This window comes from Oryx dammah, unplaced genomic scaffold (assembly GCF_014754425.2).
Source record: "Oryx dammah isolate SB20612 unplaced genomic scaffold, SCBI_Odam_1.1 HiC_scaffold_29, whole genome shotgun sequence".
NCBI lineage: Eukaryota > Metazoa > Chordata > Mammalia > Artiodactyla > Bovidae > Oryx > Oryx dammah.
This window is the reverse complement of record NW_024070213.1, coordinates 67,714,643-67,734,594: the sequence shown is the minus strand read 5'-3', so window position 1 is coordinate 67,734,594 and position 19,952 is coordinate 67,714,643.

The following is a 19,952-nucleotide window of genomic DNA, read 5'->3' as shown; positions in this document are numbered from 1 at the left end:
GGGGTTTTTAAATATCTGTAATTTTCTTTGAATAAAAGTGCTTTAGAATATTTTTAACCATCTGCTCAAAATCACGTTTCCATTTTGCACAAATCATTAAAATAGAATTTGCTTGTTTAATCTCATATTCATAACTTCCAAACACCCACACATAACAGTCTTCTCATCAGAGTTACTATTTTCTGCTTTGAAATCCTACTACAACTTCCCATGTGGCTGCCGCACAATATAAGCAGAATATGAATAGTCAATGAGCCCATCCTGATGAAAGTATTAAAACCCATCACTTATATATATATATAAAAAGATATGATTACTCAGAGGAAAACAGCCAAAGAAAGTTAGGCGAGAAATGGCAGTTTCAATTCAGCTGTCAGAATCAGAGATGGATTAGTATGCAGTGCAAACACTCACAAAAAGTTTAATTATTCCAAGAAATACATGCATCTCGAATGCTTACAATTTAGGAAATGAATGACAGACTCCTTTTCTTGCCATTATACTTTGGCAGCAGACATTTTAAAACTGCCTAATTTTGTCACCTCTTCTACAGAGAGACAAGTCTGTACAGTTATTCCTCATTTTAGATACAGAAATGTTCCTGGTGAGTATACCAGGGAAGTGGAAGGTTTGGAAAACAATTATCATCTATGTTATTTTTTTTGATATACATCAAATTTTTATGTAGTAGTTCTTTCTTTAAAGCAGCAGCTCTCAAGCCAATCAGAACCAGTGTTGTCTTAAATTTTAAAAAATTTATTTTTTGAGCAGTTTTAGGGCTACAGGGAAGAGAGAGCACAGTTACACTCCCTTGCTCCTGACACTTCCCCTTTATTAACATTGTCCTTATTAATATTTTGCTTTCTTGAGGTACCTTTGTTACCACTGATGAGTCAAAATTGATATATTATTATTAGCTGAAATCCATAGTTTACATCAGGGTTCACTCTTTGTGCCATATACTCTATGGGTTTTGACAAGTGTATAATGACATGCATTCACTAATACAGTACTATGAAGAATATTCACTACCCTAACTACCACTTTTTTATAATAAATGTTTTTGTAACACCCAACTTGCTATCCTAAAAGAAAATGTATAGAAAATAACATTTACCTGTACTCATATTTCTCTTTATGCAATCAATATAATATCCTACCTGCAAAATGAAGATCAAAAAAACCGAAGTAAGTAATGAAGTGATATAAATTTCAGTATGTAAACACTCAGACCCAACTCAGTAGAAGGCTTGAAGTAGTCAGATAAATTTAGATAAGAGAGAAGTAATAAGGCCAGAAGATATTCCATACAGGATGTACAAATTTTATATGTCAATTGTACCTCAATAAAGCTGTGGGAAAAAAGAAAAAAATAAATGTACAGGTCAATGAGTGCAAGTCAAAGGTATGCATGAATGTTAGAATAAAAACTAGCATGCTAATATTTATCAAAACTACTGTGTGTTTAACAAGTAAATTGGAGTAAGACTAAAGTTTCATATAATTTAAACTAATATTTCACATATATGAATGCCTGGTAGGACAATTCTTGATTAATAGGAGACTGATCTGGACATCCAGCCTTGGACCTGTTCACTGAATGCTAACATCACTCCTCTCTGAATATGGAGACAAGTCAACTTCTGACATGGTCAAAAGTTTCCTAAGAAACAATTCAGTTTCTAAGAGAACCATTCTCTTAAAAGTCTAATAGAGACTGGTGTCACTATTATCTCCTGGGGTCTTTTTTTCTGAACAATTTTTCCTGCCTCATCTTCTGAATTTTCCTTGAAAGAACTCAGAGTTAGATCTATATCTCATTTCATATGCTGAAGGTAGGCATTCCCAATAGAAAGGAACTTTCGCCCCAAGAAGTTTAAGATTATGGGGTTTGGAAAGACATTATAATATACATCTTCTTTTTAAAATTTCTTTTTTGTACATGCTATATTTTGTAAACAGTCTTACAGGAGTAGGACATATGAAACTATAGTATATGTATGTACTTTACTAAAAAACAGATACTGAGGATGAATGCTCAAATCTTTTTTATTGATGGGGTTAATCATAATAAAAGTTATAGATAGGTCCCTCTCTCTAAATACAGTCTGATGCAGAAGAGCAGATAGACTTTGGCCATATCTGACATCCTTTCAGAATCCTCAAGTACTAATGGTGATCCTTACCTATTATTTGATCAAGGTGCATTTGTGACAGTCCTCGGCGCCTGCATGACTGACTGTCACAGCCACCCAGCTTCGTTTCTTGCCACACCCACCCTCTCCCTCGCTTCAGTCGCACTCCATCTCTCATTGTGCTTCGGATGCCTCATGCCTCTCCCTCACACCCTCACACTTCTGCAAGGGCTATTCCTCTGCTTGGAACTGTTGGCAAGGAAGATTTTTCTCTACCCTCTTTGGTGCAGTTTTTTAGGGCCTGTGAATTAAATTGACAAGAGACAGATAAAACAAAGTATTTGTACGCATACCAATGCTAACAAAAAAATAGCTAGCTTGCTAAATGGTTAAAGGTTTATATACCTAATTTAATAGAGGAAAAAATGGGGAAGAACAGGCTTCTCTAGAAAGAACAAAGAAATGTCTTTAGCAAAGACAAATGGATTTTTAGAGCCACAAACAAGAGATGAGAAAGTCTGTAATAATGTTTGATTAGGCAGGTGAGAGTGGTCTTTCCAGCTTCTTCATGGCCATGAAACCCCCTGGAGAGGGGATTTATGGTAGCCTCGTTTCCCAGAAGTTGCTGCTTTTAGTCAGATAAGTGAAGCTCCGAGAAGGCTTTTTTCTGTCTTTATTGAATATCAAATGTTTTCAGCCTAAAATAATCTTCATACCAATTCAGGGGTTCTGGGTGAGTCGCTATAGAATGCACACTCTTAGACACACATGAGCACGCTGTAACTGCCCCACTCCCATCCTTTCCCTGCCTAGTGTCTCAGCATTTATAACTTACCTAGACCATCATCCTGGAAGCACGTCCCCTGAACACCCTCTCCCAGGCCACATTAAATCCCTTTCTCATGCCCTCCCACCCCCACCCTGGCCCAGCACTTTATGCTTCCTTTCGACAGAGCACTTACGACTCTATGTTCTTATTTTTCTGTTTCTCTGATCCCCTTCTGATCTGTCTGGTGATGGAGCATGCTTTACTACTGCTCCTGGCGTATAGCAGATGCTCAATATGTCTAGTTGAAAATCATGAATGAATGATGATGTCATTTGACAGACTGCATAATTTGGATATTGTATTGCTCTTCAGTGGAAATTCTTTGTATCTGAGGGTCATGCTTCTTTAATTTTGATGAGGTTAAATTATCAAAAGAAGCATAATGAATGAAAATAAAAGTGCTATAACACTAAGAATGCATGTAAGAGGACTGTGGTTAGCTGAGATAACCTCAAGTGAAGTCTCTGGAGTAAGATCTGTTAAGAGTGAGGTGACTGAGATGTAATGGAAAGAGCCTTGGGTTTAGAGGAAACCTGGGCTTGGGTTCCAGTTCTGTTGCTTTGGCCTCTCTGATCTTTTGTTTTCTTGCTTATGAAACAGTGGAATGAATGTGTAATTTAAGAGCTGGAATGAGAGAGAATGTATTTGAAATGGCATCATAAACTCTAGAGCTCTGTAGTCTAGGAGTGCAGCTTAGGAGAACATGATTTCATCAGAGACAGATTTCAGTGTGTTCAGAATGGCAGGAGCATCTACTGTGAGGTCATGGTGGAACATCAGACTCTCCAGCTGTACACCTGGGAATGAACTCTTCAAATTCACACTGGGCTCACTGGCTTACTGGAAACCCAGGGCAGGTGATCTGGGTGGAAAGGAGGTTCCCAGATCCATTTGTTAATCCAGTTTGGGCACAGCCATAAGTTGTGGGTTAGTGCCAGAGGTCACAGTAGGGTAAAGAGACAGAGCAAGAAACTGCCCACATGAGGTGACTCAGGGCCTCCTGACAAGCTCTTTGGCCAAAATGTCTCCCTTACTGGCCTTTCCCCAGTGCTGGAAATTCCTATGTTATTCCATCTCTTTCATGAGGTCTAGCATCCAATTTGGAATAAGAAGACTGCAAATACTGTTATTACCTAAGATTCCACAAAGGTATTTATTTTCCTTCCCAGAACAACATCAACAATACTAACAACAAGGAACATTCATTTAGATGTGTACCAGTGCAGCTCCAACCACTTTACCTGCGTAACTCATTTACTCCTCATCACAGCCCTATGGGTTTGGTGCCATCAGTATCAGCCCCATTTTATAGATGACAACATTAAGACACAGAAAGTGACAAGTGTTTCCCAAGGACGATGTATAGCTAGCAAGCAGCAAAACTTGAATCAGAACTAGGGAAGTCTGGTTCCAGAGTCAATATTTAACCACTAAGCTGTTACCACTATATTTGTGGCACTGGAACAGAATATGCAACAGTCTTCTAATTCCCAGGTAACAGTTGGTCCCCACCTCCCTTTTATTGAAGAGACTGTGTTTACTTTGTTTTTATTATAGAATAGGGAGAAATACCCCTCCCCTCAGTGCTCCCAGGGGAATGATTAGCTATCACGATTTAGCCCATGAAGTCTTCTCTGAAGAAAGTAAAAAAGACGTCTGAATATCTCCTCCTCCTTCCCCCCAAAACACTTTGCCCTCTTTTGAGTGGTCACCCACTTGTGTGGACAGTGGCTCAGGGGCAGGTAGAAGATGGCTCCTCTTTCATCTGCCCCCAAAGACACGTGAATGGAGCCAGTTCTGAGCCCTTGGCCATCTATATATCACTGAAGACAGAGGGGAGGGGAAGAGACAGGAATACCTAGGATTCTTGGGGCTCTTATTTCAAGATATAAAAGGAGGCTGAGGACTTTGGGTTAGTCTCTGCCTTTTGTTTTCCTTAATTTCTATCTAACTGTAATCGAAAAACATGGAAATCAAGTCTGGCTTTGTGTGGGAAGGCACGCCTAAACCTGGCAGATTCTGAAATACTTAATCCCTGTATTAGTTAGGGTTCTCCAAAGAAGCAGGACCAAAGGATATGCATTAAAAGATACCTATTATGAGGGATCAGCTCATGCGAGTATGAAGGCTGAGAGGGCCCATGATCTTCTGTCTGCAAGCTGGAGATCCAGGAACATCATGGTGTGGTTCTAGTCCAAACCCAACGGCCTGAGGATCAAGGGAGTGAATGGTTTAAGTCTCAGTCTGACTCCAAAGATCTGAGACCAAAAGTGCCAACTTCTAAGAGCAGAAGAGGGATGTCCCAATTAAACACAGGGCACAAACTCAACATTCCAAGCCAGGCCAGATCTAGGGCACAGCCCTTCGCCTGGGAGAGCAGCTATGATTAGACTCTGGGTTGTGATGTAGATTTCCATTGCATGTGCTCTGTGCTGCCGACTGCCTATCAAACTTACGTCTATGAAATGCAGTAATGTTGTTGCAGGTCCCAGCAGTTTGTGCAGTTTCATTAGTTTTCTGAGTGACTGCATCATAATTTATTTCTCTGTTCTCCAGAGATCAAATTGCCAACATCTGCTGGGTCATCGAAAAAACAAGAGAGTCCCAGAAAAACATCTACTTCTGCTTTATTGACTGTGCCAAAGCCTTTGTGTGGATCACAATAAACTGGAAAATTCTGAAAGAGATGGGAATACCAGACCACCTAACCTGCCTCTTGAGAAACCTGTATGCAGGTCAGGAAGCAACAGTTAGAACTGGACATGGAAAAACAGACTGGTTCCAAATAGGAAAAGGAGTATGTCAAGGCTGTATATTATCACCCTGCTTATTTAACTTCTATGCAGAGTACATCATGAGAAATGCTGGGCTGGAGGAAGCACAAGCTGGAATCAAGATTGCCGGGAGAAATATCAATAACCTCAGATATACAGATGACACCACCCTTAGGGCAGAAAGTGAAGAAGAACTAAAGAGCCTCTTCGTGAAACTGAAAGAAGAAAGTGAAAAAGTTGGCTTAAAACTCAACTTTCAGAAAACTAAGATCATGGCATCTGGTCCCATCACTTCATGGCAAATAGATGGGGAAACAGTGTCAGACTTTATTTTTTTGGGCTCCAAAATCACTGCAAATGGTGACTGCGACCATGAAATTAAAAGATGCTTACTCCTTGGAAGGAAAGTTATGACCAACCTAGACAGCATATTAAAAAGCAGAGACATTACTTTGCCAACAAAGGTCCATCTAGTCAAGGCTATGGTTTTTCCAGTGGTCATGTATGGATGTGAGAGTTGGACTATAAAGAAAGCTGAGCACCGAAGAATTGATGCTTTTGCACTGTGGTGTTGGAGAAGACTCTTGAAAGTCCCTTGGACTGCAAGGAGATCCAACCAGTCCATCCTAAAGGAGATCAGTCCTGGGTGTTCACTGAAAGGACTGATGTTGAAGCTGAACTTCAATACTTTGGCCACATGATGTGAAGAGTTGACTCACTGGAAAAGACCCTGATGCTGGGAAAGATTGAGGGCAGGAGGAGAAGGGGACGACAGAGGATAAGATGGCTGGATGGTATCACTGACACAATGGACATGAGTCTGAGTGAACTCTGGGAGTCGGTGATGGACAGGGAGGCCTGGCATGCTCTGGTTCATGGGGTTGCAGAGTGGGACACGACTGAGTGACTGAACTGAACTGAACTGAACTCTAGCTAATGGATATGTATGCTGTTGGACAATTCTTTTGCAGTTATAAACAATGTTGCTAAGAATTTTTTTTTTTTTTTTACTAAGAATATTTTTGAATTTGTTTCCAGATGCACAGGTGCAAGAGTTTCTTAAAGGGTGATAGCCCACTGGGATAACCAGTTTAAATGTGCAGCCATGTTTCCAACTTAAGGGGAGCAGAATTACTGGACTTCAGGGTATATGAATCATTAACTTTATTACACATACTAAATTGCTCTCTAGTGTGGTTGTGCCAATTTAAACTCTTCCAGCAGCATGTGGAGGTGCCCATTTTCCAACAAACTCAAATCTGGCTTTAAAATTTTTGCCTGTACAATGAGCCTAAAATGGTATCTCCTTTTGATTTCAATTTGCATTTCCCTGATTACTGGCAAGGATGAACATGTTTACACATTTATCAGTCGTTTGTCTTTGCTCTTCCTTGAATTGTCTGGAGAATGTGAAACAATATGGGAGACAGTCCCCATGCACACAGGACATGCCGTATGTGAAAACGTAACTGGACCTCTCTAGGCCATGGAGGTTAGTTAAGTAGGCCCGTTTTCCATTTAAGTAAACTTGAGCCTGGTGGGCTGCCGTCTATGGGGTCGCCCAGAGTCGGACATGACTGAAGTGACTTAGCAGCAGCAGCGGCAAGTGAAATTTATATGAGGAACTAATAAATCTATTACTTCCCATAAAACATAAGTAATCATATTTGTCTTTCCATGTTAAAAAGAACAAAAGACTACTAAAGTTCTGAGAAACCTGAACAACCTGTCTTTTGAAAAATTTCCTACTTTTTAGATTTCTGATTGTGCAGTAGGACTTCACTAACACAAACCCGTTTTTCATTCAACAGTGAACACATTCTAGATTCTAATCATTTCATGTACAAAGAATGGGAAGCTTCTAACAATAAGGAGACAATATTAACTGCTAGGTTGTAAAGGGAAGCCTGCGTGCTGCAGTCTATGGGGTCGCAAAGAGTCAGACACGACGAGTGACTGAACAACAAAAAGGAAAGGGACAGAAAATCATGCCTGAGCACCGGTGGCTGGGTGTTCTACTCGACAGTTTCCAAGCTGCAGTTTTGGAGACAGTTGCTAGCTCCAAAGACTTATTTGTCCAAATGCCCGCAGCCCTCCTTTCCCCAGTCCCAGGCTCTTTTATGGCTCCTTAGTTCAGAAATATCAGAAGCAAAACCAGGACACCATTATGCTATTTGTAGTTTCGCATCGCCCTCTTCAGGCCAAAAGCCTAAACTTGCACGGTGAAAAGTCATTCACTTTCTATTACATACTATAATTGAAATGTTTCTCTGTTTCTACTTTGGGCTTCCCTGGTGCCTCAGTAGTAAAGATCCACCTGCTAAGCAGGAGACAGAAGGAAATGGAAACCCACTCCAGTATTCTTGCCTGGGATATCCCATGGACCGAGGAGTCTGGCAGTCCCTAGGGTTGCAAAAATGAATTAAAACATTAAACAACCACCACCTAAACTTCCTCAATATATACAACATATAAAGACTAAAAAGAAATATATTTTACCTATCTATCTATTTTCTTATCCACCATCCAATCCAACTCTCACAGGCAGATAGATATATTTTCCTTCTCTCTTTTCTCCTAAGTCTTTGTGGTGTGGAATCTTCTCAATAAGGTATTTTAAAGTGTTATCAACTGATAATTTATCCTTGATGCCTTTCCTTATATTGCATTTATTCTGTACCTTTTAATCCTGATATTTATCTAGTTCTCTGATGTGATTTTTTTCCTCCTGAAAAATGAAGCTGACCCAGCCCAAATCACAAACTTTAGTATACTTGCTCATGTTTCTTTCCTTTCCTTTCCATTTCTCTCTCCTCTCCTTCCTATCATTCCTCCTTTCTTCTGTCCTTAAAAAAAACAAAAAAACAACTTATTTATGATTGCTTAAATGAATTTTAGTTCAATGCAAGGAATATTGGGGAATTCCAATATGGGGAAGATGATACTCATATATAATATATTCAGGGGTTTCTCTATTAGATTTAATAACCATTAAAAAAATTAAAATATAGTTAATTTACAATATTGAATTAGTTTCAGGTATACAGCAAAGTGATTCAGAGATATATATATATCCCTTTTCAGGTTATTTTCCATTATAGGTTACTTGAATATATTGACTGTAATTCTCTGTGCTATACAGTAGGTCCTTGTTTATCTATTTTATATATAGTAGTGTGAATATATTAATCCCACCTTTAATGACAGCCACTCGGACTGGTATGAGGTGATATCTCACTCTAGTTTTGATTTGCATTTCTCTCATGATCAGTGATATTGAGAATCTTTTCTTGTGCCTGTGGCCACCTATATGTCTTCTTTGCAGAAATGTCTATTTAGATCTGCCCATTTTTTGATTTTTTAAAATCAAAAGCTGTATGAGCCATTTGTACATTTTAGAAAGTAAGCCTTTGTTGGTAGCATCATTTACCAATATTTCCTTCTAGTCTATAAGTTATAATTTTATTTTGTTTATGACTTCCTTTCTGTGCAAAGGCTTTTAAGTTTAATAAGCTCTATTTGTTTTTTATTTTGTTTCCTCTGCTTTAGGACAGGGATACAAAAATATTGCTGAGATTTCTGTCAAAGAGTGTTCTGCCCATGTTTTCCTCTAGGAATTTTATAGTATCTCGTCTCATATTTAGCGTTTTAATCCATTTTGAATTTGTTTTTGTATACAGTGTTAGAGAAAGTTCTAATTTCATTCTTTTACCTGTAGCTGTCTAGTTTTCCCAGCACCACTTATTGAAGAGACTGTCTCTTCTCCACTGTATATTCTTGCCTCCTTTGTCATAGACTAATTTACCATAAGCACATGAGTTTATTTCTGGGCCTTTTATTCTATTCCATTGATCTATATGTTTGGTTTTGTGCCAGTATCACACTATTTTGCTTACTGAAGCTTTTTAGTAAGGGCCAGGGAGCATGATTCCTCTATTATTTTTGTTACTCATTAAGTTGAGCCAAGATTTTATTGGATTTACTTTAAATTAATTAATTTATTCATTTGTAAATAATTGCATATGATGCAAAATTTATTCAGTACCAAATGTATTCAGTGAGAAGTACATTTATCAGTTTCCCTCCTAGGGGAGCAATCTCTAGTGTCAATTTCTTAACACATATATTTTATGAGAATCCTCTGCACATGCTTAATAAAATAAAGAGGAATTTCAGAGTGATGACATATTGAGTTCCTCAGTTAGTAAGAGAAAAATATGTATACACTCAAATGCCCTTATGGCATTTTCTACTAATCCTTTCTAAATACACGTTGAATGATTTCTCCAAGTGGGTAGGTCCCCAGTAACCACATCATCTGGGAAACTTAGAAATGTGAATTTTCAGCCCAGTCCTAGACCTAGAGAATCAGAAACTCTGGGGGTATTCTCCCAAACTTTTTAGGTGATTCTTATGTTTGCAAACGGTTCCCTGATAGCGCAGTTGGTAAAGAATCCGCCTCCAATGCAGGAGACCCTAGTTCAATTCCTGGGTCGGGAGGATCCGCTGGAGAAGGAATAGGCCACCCACTCCAGTATTCTTGGGCTTCTTTTGTGGCTTAGCTGGTAAAGAATCTACTTGCAATGCAGGTGATCTGGGTTTGATCCCTGAGCTGGGACAATCCCCTGGAGAAGGGAAAGGCTACCCACTCCAGTATTCTGGTCTGGAGAATTTCATGGACTGTACAGTCCATGGGGTTGCAAAGAGTCAGACAGAACTGAATGACTTTTACTTTCAAAGTCTGAGAACCATGGCATTAGAATATCAATGTCTGAGCCCCACCCCAGACTAACGAACAGAATCACAAAGGTGGGTAGTTTAAATTTTTTTCAGGTAATCCTAATGGACAGCTAGCATTAAGAACCTGGGCTGGGGATTTCCCTGGTGGTCCAGTGGATAAGACTCTGAGCTCCCAAAGCAGGGCACCTGAGTTCGATCCCTGGTCAGGGAACGAGATCTCACATGCTGCAATGAAGACTGAGTATGCCACTTCTAAGACCCAGTAGAGCAAAATAAATAATGATTAAAAAAAAAAAAGAAAGAAACTGGGCTGGCCTCACTAAAGAATATCATGAGTTTAACCTCACCTCAAGCTTTTCGGACTCTTTACCTTTCATGTTGTCTTCATCTGTCTTGAGTGTCCAATATGCACTCCCATTTTACAGATAAGAAAGCTAAGGTTCAAAGAGACTCAGTTACTTATTCCAGAAAAGTAAGCAGATTGGTGGAGCCAGGTTTCAAAATCAGTGTCCTTGGAGTCCTTTGTCAGCACATTTTCTGTTTGCCATGCTGCCACTTCTAGTTAACAGTATACATATTTTCTAAGAGGCTGTAAGCATTAAATGACTTACAAATGTCAGTTAGGAGATGATGTCTAAATATAGGGTGAATGAAAGAGTGAATGAATACAGGCCCCCTGTTGCTTCAAGTGTGTAAGAGTTAAACCATTTATCATAGAAGGGAGAAAGTTACACTCTTTGTCAAACACTGAGCAACTAAACAAAGGAAACCAAAGCTACCAAGTTCCAGAAGGGATGGGGTTAATGGACTTGACATATAATTACAACATCTGGCATTTTGCACTTTTAAAAGTGCATCTGAATCTCTAACACTATGGTGTTTCTAAGAGACTTCTCGTAATTACCTGTAGGTGCTGTCAGTTTTAATTGTGTCCACATTGGGTCTTGCTGCCAATTGCTTTCAATTTTTATCTATGAAAGAGAATAACCGGTCCTGTTTTTATTTGCATCAAAAATTTGATTTTGATCCCATGCATCTAATACATTCATAGTGTTGTACAACCAGCTCTCCTCTATCTACTCATCACCTGAAAGGAGACCCATACCCATTCACAGTCAACTTTTCTTTTCTCCTCCACCCTCCAGCTCCTGGATCTCTCTCTGTGGATTTGCCCATTTAGGACACATCATATAAGTGGAATCATATGTGACCTTTTGTGTCCAGCTCCTTTCACTTAGCACAGTGTTTTCAAAGTTCGTTCATGCAGCATTTATCAGTGCTTCATTCCTTTTTATAACCCAATCCTATTTCTTATTATGGATACACTTCATTTTATTTATCTATTCATCTGTTAATGGATAATCCGATTATTTCCCAAGGATAATGCCACAACAAAGAGTTGAGTACAAGTTTTTGTTTGAACTCTTGGTTTTCAGTTCTCTTGGGTACATACCTAGGCATGAGATGGCTGGGTCATATGGTAATTCTAGGTTTAATTTACTGAGGAAACACCAGACTATTTTCCACAGTGGCTGCACCATTTTATGTTCCTAACAGCAGCATATAAGGTTCCAGTTACCTAAAATGCTCACCAACACTTGTTATTTTCCATTGTCTTATATTCTTGCCATCCTAGTTGGTGTGAAGTGGTATCATACTGTGGCACTGATTTGCATTTTCCTAGTGATTGGTGATGCTGAGCATCTTTCCATGTGCTTGTTAGTAAAATAACATTTTTAAAAAAGGAGATTACAGGTAGTACACGCTGCGATATTTAAAATGGATAACCAACAAGGACCTACTGTATAGCTCATGGAACTCTGCTCAGTTATGTGGCAGCCTGGATGGGAGGGAAGTTTGGGGGGAGAGTAAATACATGTATACATATGGCTGAGTCCCTTTGCTGTTCACCTGAAATTATCACAGTATTGTTAACTGGTTATACCCCATTACAAAATTAATAGTTTTAAAAAAAAAAAGGAAAGGAAGGCACAACCTCCCTCACAAAAGGAGATTACATGTAGATATTCAGATGTAAAGTCAAATTTTTACTGGTATAAGGATTATACATACATTTATAATTTGGCAGTACATGTGAGAGAATACATGACTTTGACATTTGGATTATGGATATGATTTTTATTTCTTACTTTTCCTTATTTGTATTTTCTTCTATGATGAGGTATCATTTGGGACAAAAGAAAAACATTTTAAGTAAGAACTCTGAAGGAAAAGAAAAACAAATGTGATTTTCAGCTTAGAACACACATTTACTCATTAAAAAACAAAACAAAACAACCAAAACCGAATAAACAAAAAAAAAAAAAGACATGACTTTGGGATGAAGGAAAACTCCTCTAAACATGTAAAACTTACTCTTTCACTCCCTTTTACACTTCTAGAAAAAGAAGACATGTGGAGCCCAGCTGAGCAGAGCCTAGCTGAGTCCATCAAAGTTGCAGCTGACCTGTCACCCCAAAGAAATATGAGTAAGAAATAAATATTTTTGTTCTTGTAAGTCATTAAGATTTGAGGTTTGGTTCTTAGTTATCTAGGGTGATGGTTATGAGGCACTCTCCTTGAGGGCAAAATTCACAGGATTTCAAACAACTCAGGAATCAAGATGAGTGAAATTTTATGCAATGTTTTTAGAAAGGTCACAATTAATGCAAAGAATCCATGATGAACAAAACATCAAAAGTTTGAATACAGACAAAACCAGCAGTATAGCCTAGCCAAAGCTGGCTGAAGGGAAGAGCTTTGATGCAATGAGAATAAATCCCTGGTAGAGTTCCAGTAAATGGTAACAGACAGAAAACATCATGAACAAATGTCAACATCGGTTAGAAACATGCTTCTGGGTTAATGATCCATTATCACATTTTCCGCTTTGCTTCTACTGAGTTTTTAAAAGCTTTAAACAAACCTTTCAAACAACAGATTTCAAGAGAAGAGCAAATTAAAAAGAGAAACAAACAAACAAGGGACACATTAGAAATCTAGGCCCAACTCTACCTTCCTGGAAAGGATTACGAGCCACTTTGGGGGGTTTAGGTAGTATAAGGAAGCCTCCTTCAGCCCAGCAGGGGGATTCCTCTTTTGCTATATGGTTTTCGAAAACAAGGATTCTGGACAAGAATATAATTCAAAAAGATACATGCACCCCTATGTTCATAGCAGCACTATTCATAATAGCCAAGATGTGGGAGGAACCTAAAAGTTCACTGACAGATGAATGGATAAAGAAGATGTGGTACATATATACAGTGGAATACTACTCAGCCATAAAAAGAATGAAAAACAGCATTTTGCAACAACACAGAGATTATCATACTAAGTGAAGTAAGTCAGAAAGAGAAAGACGAATACCATATGATATCACTTACAGGTGGCATCTAAAACACAACACAAATGAACATATCATTTCCTCCACCATAGTTGGGCCCAGGTCAAACAACAGGGAGGGAGCACAGCCCTGCCCATCAACAGAAAATTGGATTACACCTTTTTTAATGAACATGGCCCTGCCTATCAGAGTAAGACCCAGTTTCCCCCTTAGTCAGTTTCTCCCATCAGGAAGCTTCCATAATGAACTTTCCTTATTCATCAGAGAGCAGACAGAATGAAAAACCATAATCACAGAAAACTAACCAAACTGATCTCATGGACCACAGCCTTGTCTAACTCAATGAAACTATGAGCCATGCCATGCAGGGCTACCCAAGACAGACAGGTCATGGTGGAGAGTTCTGACAAAACGTGGTCCACTGGAGAAGGGAATGGCAAACCACTTCAGTATTCTTGCCCTGAGAACCCCATGAACAGTATGAAAAGACAAAGAGATAGGACACTGAAAGATGAACTCCCTAGCTCAGCAGGTGCCCAATATGCTACAGGAGATGAGTGGAGAAATAACTCTGGAAAGAATAAAGAGACGGAGCCAAAGCAAAAACAACATCCAGTTGTGGATGTGACTGGTGATGGGAGTAAAGTCTGATGCTGTAGAACAATATTACACAGGAACTTGGAATGTTAGGTCCATGAATCAAGGCAAATTGGAAGTTATCAAACAGGAGATGGTAAGAGTGAACATTGACATTTTAGGAATCAGTGAACTAAAGTGGACTGAAACAGATGAATTTAACTCAGATGATCATTATATCTACTACTGTGGACAAGAATCCCTTAGAAGAATTGGAGTAGCCATCATAGTTAATAAGAGTCCATAATGCAGTACTTGGATGCAATCTCAAAACCAACAGAATGATCTCTATTCGTTTCCAAGGCAAAACATTTAATATCACAGTAATTCAAGTCTATGCCCCTACCAGTAATGCTGAAGAAGCTGAAATCGAATGGTTCTATGAAGACCTACCAGACTTTATAGAACTAACACCCAAAAAAGATGTCCTTATCATTATAGAGGACTGGGATGCAAAAGTAGGAAGTCAAGAGATACCTGGAGTAACAGGCAAATTTGGCCTTATAGTACAAATTGAGGTAGGTCAAAGGCTAACAGAATTTTGCCAAAAGAACGCACTGGTCATAGAAAACAGCCTCTTCCAACAACAGAAGAGAATACTCTACACATGGACATCACCAGATGGTCAATACCAAAATCAGACTGGTTATATTCTTGGCAGCCAAAGATGGAGAAGCTCTATGCAGTCAGCAAAAACAAGACTGGGAGCTGACTGTGGCTCAGATCATGAACTCCTTATTGCCAAATTCAGACTTAAATTGAAGAAAGTAGGGAAAACCACTATTCAGGTATGACCTAAATCAAATCCCTTATGACTATACACTGGAAGTGAGAAATAGATTCAAGGAATTCGATCAGATAGAGTGCCTGAGGAACTATGGATGTGACATTGTACAGGAGGCAGGGATCAAGACCATCCCCAAGAAAAAGAAATGCAAAAAGGCAAAGTGGTTGTCTGAGGAGGCCTTACAAATAGCTGAGAAAAGAAGAGAAGCTAAAGGCAAGGAGAAAAGGAAAGATATACCCATTCGAATGCAGAGTTCCAAAGAAAGGCAAGGGGAGATAAGAAAGCCTTTCTCAGTGATCAATGCAAAGAAATAGAGGAAAACAACAGAATGGGAAAGACTGGCGATCTCTTCAAGAAAATTAGATACCAAGGGAACATTTCATGCGAAGATGAGCACAATAAAGGACAGAAATGGTATGTCCTTGCCTGTTACTCCAGGTATCTCTTGACTTCCTACTTTTGCAGAAGCAGAAGATATTAAGAAGAGGTGGCAAGAATACACAGAAGAACTATACAAAAGAGATCTCCATGACCCAGATAACCACAATGGTGTGATCCCTCACCTAGAGCCAGACATCTTGGAATGTGAAGTCAAGTGGGCCTTAGGAAGCATCACTATGAACAAAGCTAGTGGAGGTGATGGAATTTGAATTGAGCTATTTCAAATCCTAAAAGATGATGCTGTGAAAGTGTTGCACTCAATATGGCAGCAAATTTGGAAAACTCATCAGTGGCCACAGGACTGGAAAAGGTCAGTCTTCATTCCAATCCCAAAGAAAGGCAATGCCAAAGAATGCTCAAACTACCGAACAATTGCACTCATCTCATACACTAGCCAAGTAACAGTCAAAATTCTATAAGTCAGGCTTCAGTAGTACATGAACCATGAACTTCCAGATGTTCAAGCTGGTTTTAGAAAAGGAGAGGAACCAGAGATCAAACTGCCAGCATCCGGTGGATCATCGAAAAAGCAAGAGAGTTCAGAAAAACACCTATTTCTGCTTTATCGATTATGCCAAAGCCTTTGACTGTGTGGATCACAACAGACTGTGGAAAATTCTTCAAGAGATGGGAACACCAGACCACCTGACCTGCCTCCTGAGAAATCTATATGCAGGTCAAGAAACAACAGTTAGAACTGGACATGGAAAAACAGACTGGTTCCAAATCAGGAAAGGAGTATGTCAAGGCTGTATATTGTCAGCCTGCTTGTTAACTTATATGCAGAGTACATCATGCAAAATGCTGGGCTGGATGAAGCACAAGCTGGAATCAAGATTGCTGGGAGAAATACCAATAACCTCAGATATACAGACGACATCACCCTTATGGGATGAACACAAGCTGGAATCAAGATTGCTGGGAGAAATATCAATAACCTCAGATATACAGATGATACCACCCTTATGGCAGAAAGTGAAGAGGAACTAAAGAGTCTCTTAATGACAGTGAAAGAGGAGAGTGAAAAAGTTGGCTTAAAACTCAACATTCAGAAAACTAAGATCATGGCATCTGGTCCCATCACTTCATGGCAAATAGAGTGGGAAACAATGGAAACAGATTTTATTTTGGGGGGCTCCAAAATCACCACAGATGGTGACTGCAGCTATGAAATTAAAAGACACTTACTCCTTGGAAGAAAAGCTATGACCAACCTAGACAGCATATTAAAAATCAGAGACATTTTGCCAACAAAGGTCCATCTAGTGAAAGCTATGGTTTTTCTTGTAGTCACGTATGGATGTGAGATTTGGAGTATAAAGAAAGCTGAGCACTGAAGAATTGATGTTTTTGAACTGTGGTGTTGGAGAAGACTCTTGAGAATCCCTTGGACTGCAAGGAGATCCACCAGTCCATCCTTAAAGAAATCAGTCCTGAATATTCATTGGAAGGACTGATGTTGAAGCTGAAACTCCAATACTTTGGCCACTTGATGTGAACTGACTCATTTGAAAAGACCCTTTTGCTCAGAAAGATTGGTGGCAGGAGGAGAAGGGGACAAGAGAGGATAAGATGGGTGGATGGCATCACCAACTCAATGGACATGAGTTTATGAGTAAACTCCGGGTTTGGTGATGGACAGGGAAGCCTGGTGTGCTGCAGTCCATAGGGTCGCAGAGTCAGACATGATTCAGCGACTGAACCAAACTGAACAAAAAGAAACAGACTCCCAGACACGGAGAACAGATTTGTGGTTACCAGTGGGGAGGGTAAGTGAGAGAGGGATGGAGTGGGAATTTAGGGTTGGCAGATATAAACTATTATATGCAGAAAGGATAAACAATAAGGTCTTACTGTACAGAATAGAGAAGTATACTCAATATTCTATGATAAGCTGTAATGAAAGAAACATATATATGAAAAGAATGTATCTATGTATGTATACTGAATCATCGTGGTATATAGCAGAAATTAACACAACATGTAAATCAACTGTATTTCAATAAAACATTTAAAAAAAAACCCAGAAAACAGCTTCTCTGTAGGTGTACTCAGGAAAGGAAGTTGCAACAACTGTATTTTCCATTTCAGAAAGGTAAATAATATAATAAAGTGATTCAAATCTGTGTTAAGCAAGATAGACTGTAGAAACCATGACTGAATCTAAGATAAGCTTAAATACCTGCCTGCTTTAGACATCTGGATATTCTGCCTAACTGACAAAGTGTAGCTTGTTTAACTGACTTCTCTCAGTAAACAGTTTGAGAATCTCTCATTTGCCTCGGGACTGGTAATACATATAATCACTGTTATAACGAAAGAGACAAGTATGTTTAGAAAACAAATAGAGGATACCATGGCACCATGATGTGGCAGGCACCGTGATGATTCTCCAATGTGAGGCAAAGATCAGATCCTTTTTATTGAAGCTGCCAGAACTTCTGATAATGTGAATACTTCTGTGGGAGCTCTGGGTATAAGAAACTGTGGGTATTTACACTTGTCCAGTATCTATGGCCGTTCATACAATAAGGAGACAAAAAACTCCTGGAAGGAATGTTAGTTGCTTGGTTTCACAGGAGTCAAGGAATAGGATTTCTGAGAAAATAAAAAGCTAGGCAAAGCAACTGATTGAGCCCAAGGTCCCCTGCATCCTTTCAGAAGCCCAAAGACCCGACAATACAAGAACGCTCTCTCAGCCTTAATCAAAGCCACTGCTCTCTGTGGACATCAGACAGCCTTGCACAAAGCACTCTCCTTTGAGTTGGCCTGTCTTACTCCACACTTCAGTGACAACTCTTGTTGAGTTTAGACATTAATCTTCTCACTCTGAATGCCCCCAGTCCCTGTTTTGTATAGATTATGACCAAATTCTGTTTCTAGGCATCTACCTCAACATATGTGATCCAATAAAACTTGAGTAATCTAAAATTCTAACTCCACTGAAGTCAGACAGAGAAGGAGAAATGTTGTATGACATCTCATATATGCAGACTCTAAGAAGAAATGATACAAAATGAACTTATTTACAAGACATAAACAGACACACAAGTCTTAGGGAACAAACTATGGTTGCTGGGGGGTGATGTGGGGACATGAGGAGTGGGGGAAGGGATAGTTAGGGAGTTGGGGATGGACATGTGTGCAGTGCTATATTTAACACGGATAACCAACAAGGACTTACTGCAGAGCACAGGGAACTCTGCTCAATGTTATGTGGCAGCCTGTATGGGAGGGGAGTTTGGGGGAAAATGGATACATGTATACGTATGGCTGAGTCCCTTTGCTGTCCGCCTGAAACGATCACATTGTTAGTCAGCTATATTTCAATACAAAATAAAGTTTTAAAAAAGCCTTAATGTGTGTACACGTTTTGGCTCAGTGATTTCACTTTTAGGAAATTATGTAAAAAAACCCTGAGATTTATATAAAAAGCATCAGTTTTTATCACCTCTCTTAACTAACAACAGCAAAAAAATAGGTAAAGAACTTGAATAGATATTCATCCAAACAAGACATATGCTCATCATCAATAATCACTAGGGAAATGCAAGTCAAAAACTATAGTCAGATGCCACTTCACACCTGTTAGGATGGCCACTGTCAAAATATCAGAGAATTACAAGTGTTGGCAAGGAAGTGGAGAAATGAGAATGTTGGTACACTGTTGGTAAGAATCTGAAATGGTACAGCTACTCTGCAAAACAGGATGAAGGTATCTCATAAAATTAAAAACCAAATTACCCTATAATCCAGCAATTCCATTTCTGGGTATACCTAAAAGAACTGAAGACAAGATCACAAAGAAATATTTGTATATTCATGCTTATCACACCACTGTTCACAATAGCCAAAAAGTGGAGACAACCCAAGTGGCCACTGAGAGAAGAATGAATAAATAAAATGTGGTATATACATACAATGGAACACCATTTAGCCTTAAAAAGGATATTCTGACCTATGCTACAACATAGATGAACCCCGAGGACATTATGCTAAGTAAAACAAGTCAGTCACAAAAAGAGAAACACTGTATGATTCCACTTTAAGGTACCTGGAATAGTCAAAATCGTAGAAACAGAAAGGAGAGCGGTGGTTGCCAGGACCTGAACAAGGCAAAAAGGGAGAGTGGTTGTTAAATGGGTATAGAGTTTCAGTTCTACAAGATGGAAAAACCTATGGAAATGGATAGTGATGATGGTTGTAAAACATTATGAATGTATTTAATACCACTGAACTGTACACTTGGAAATCTTAAAGATGG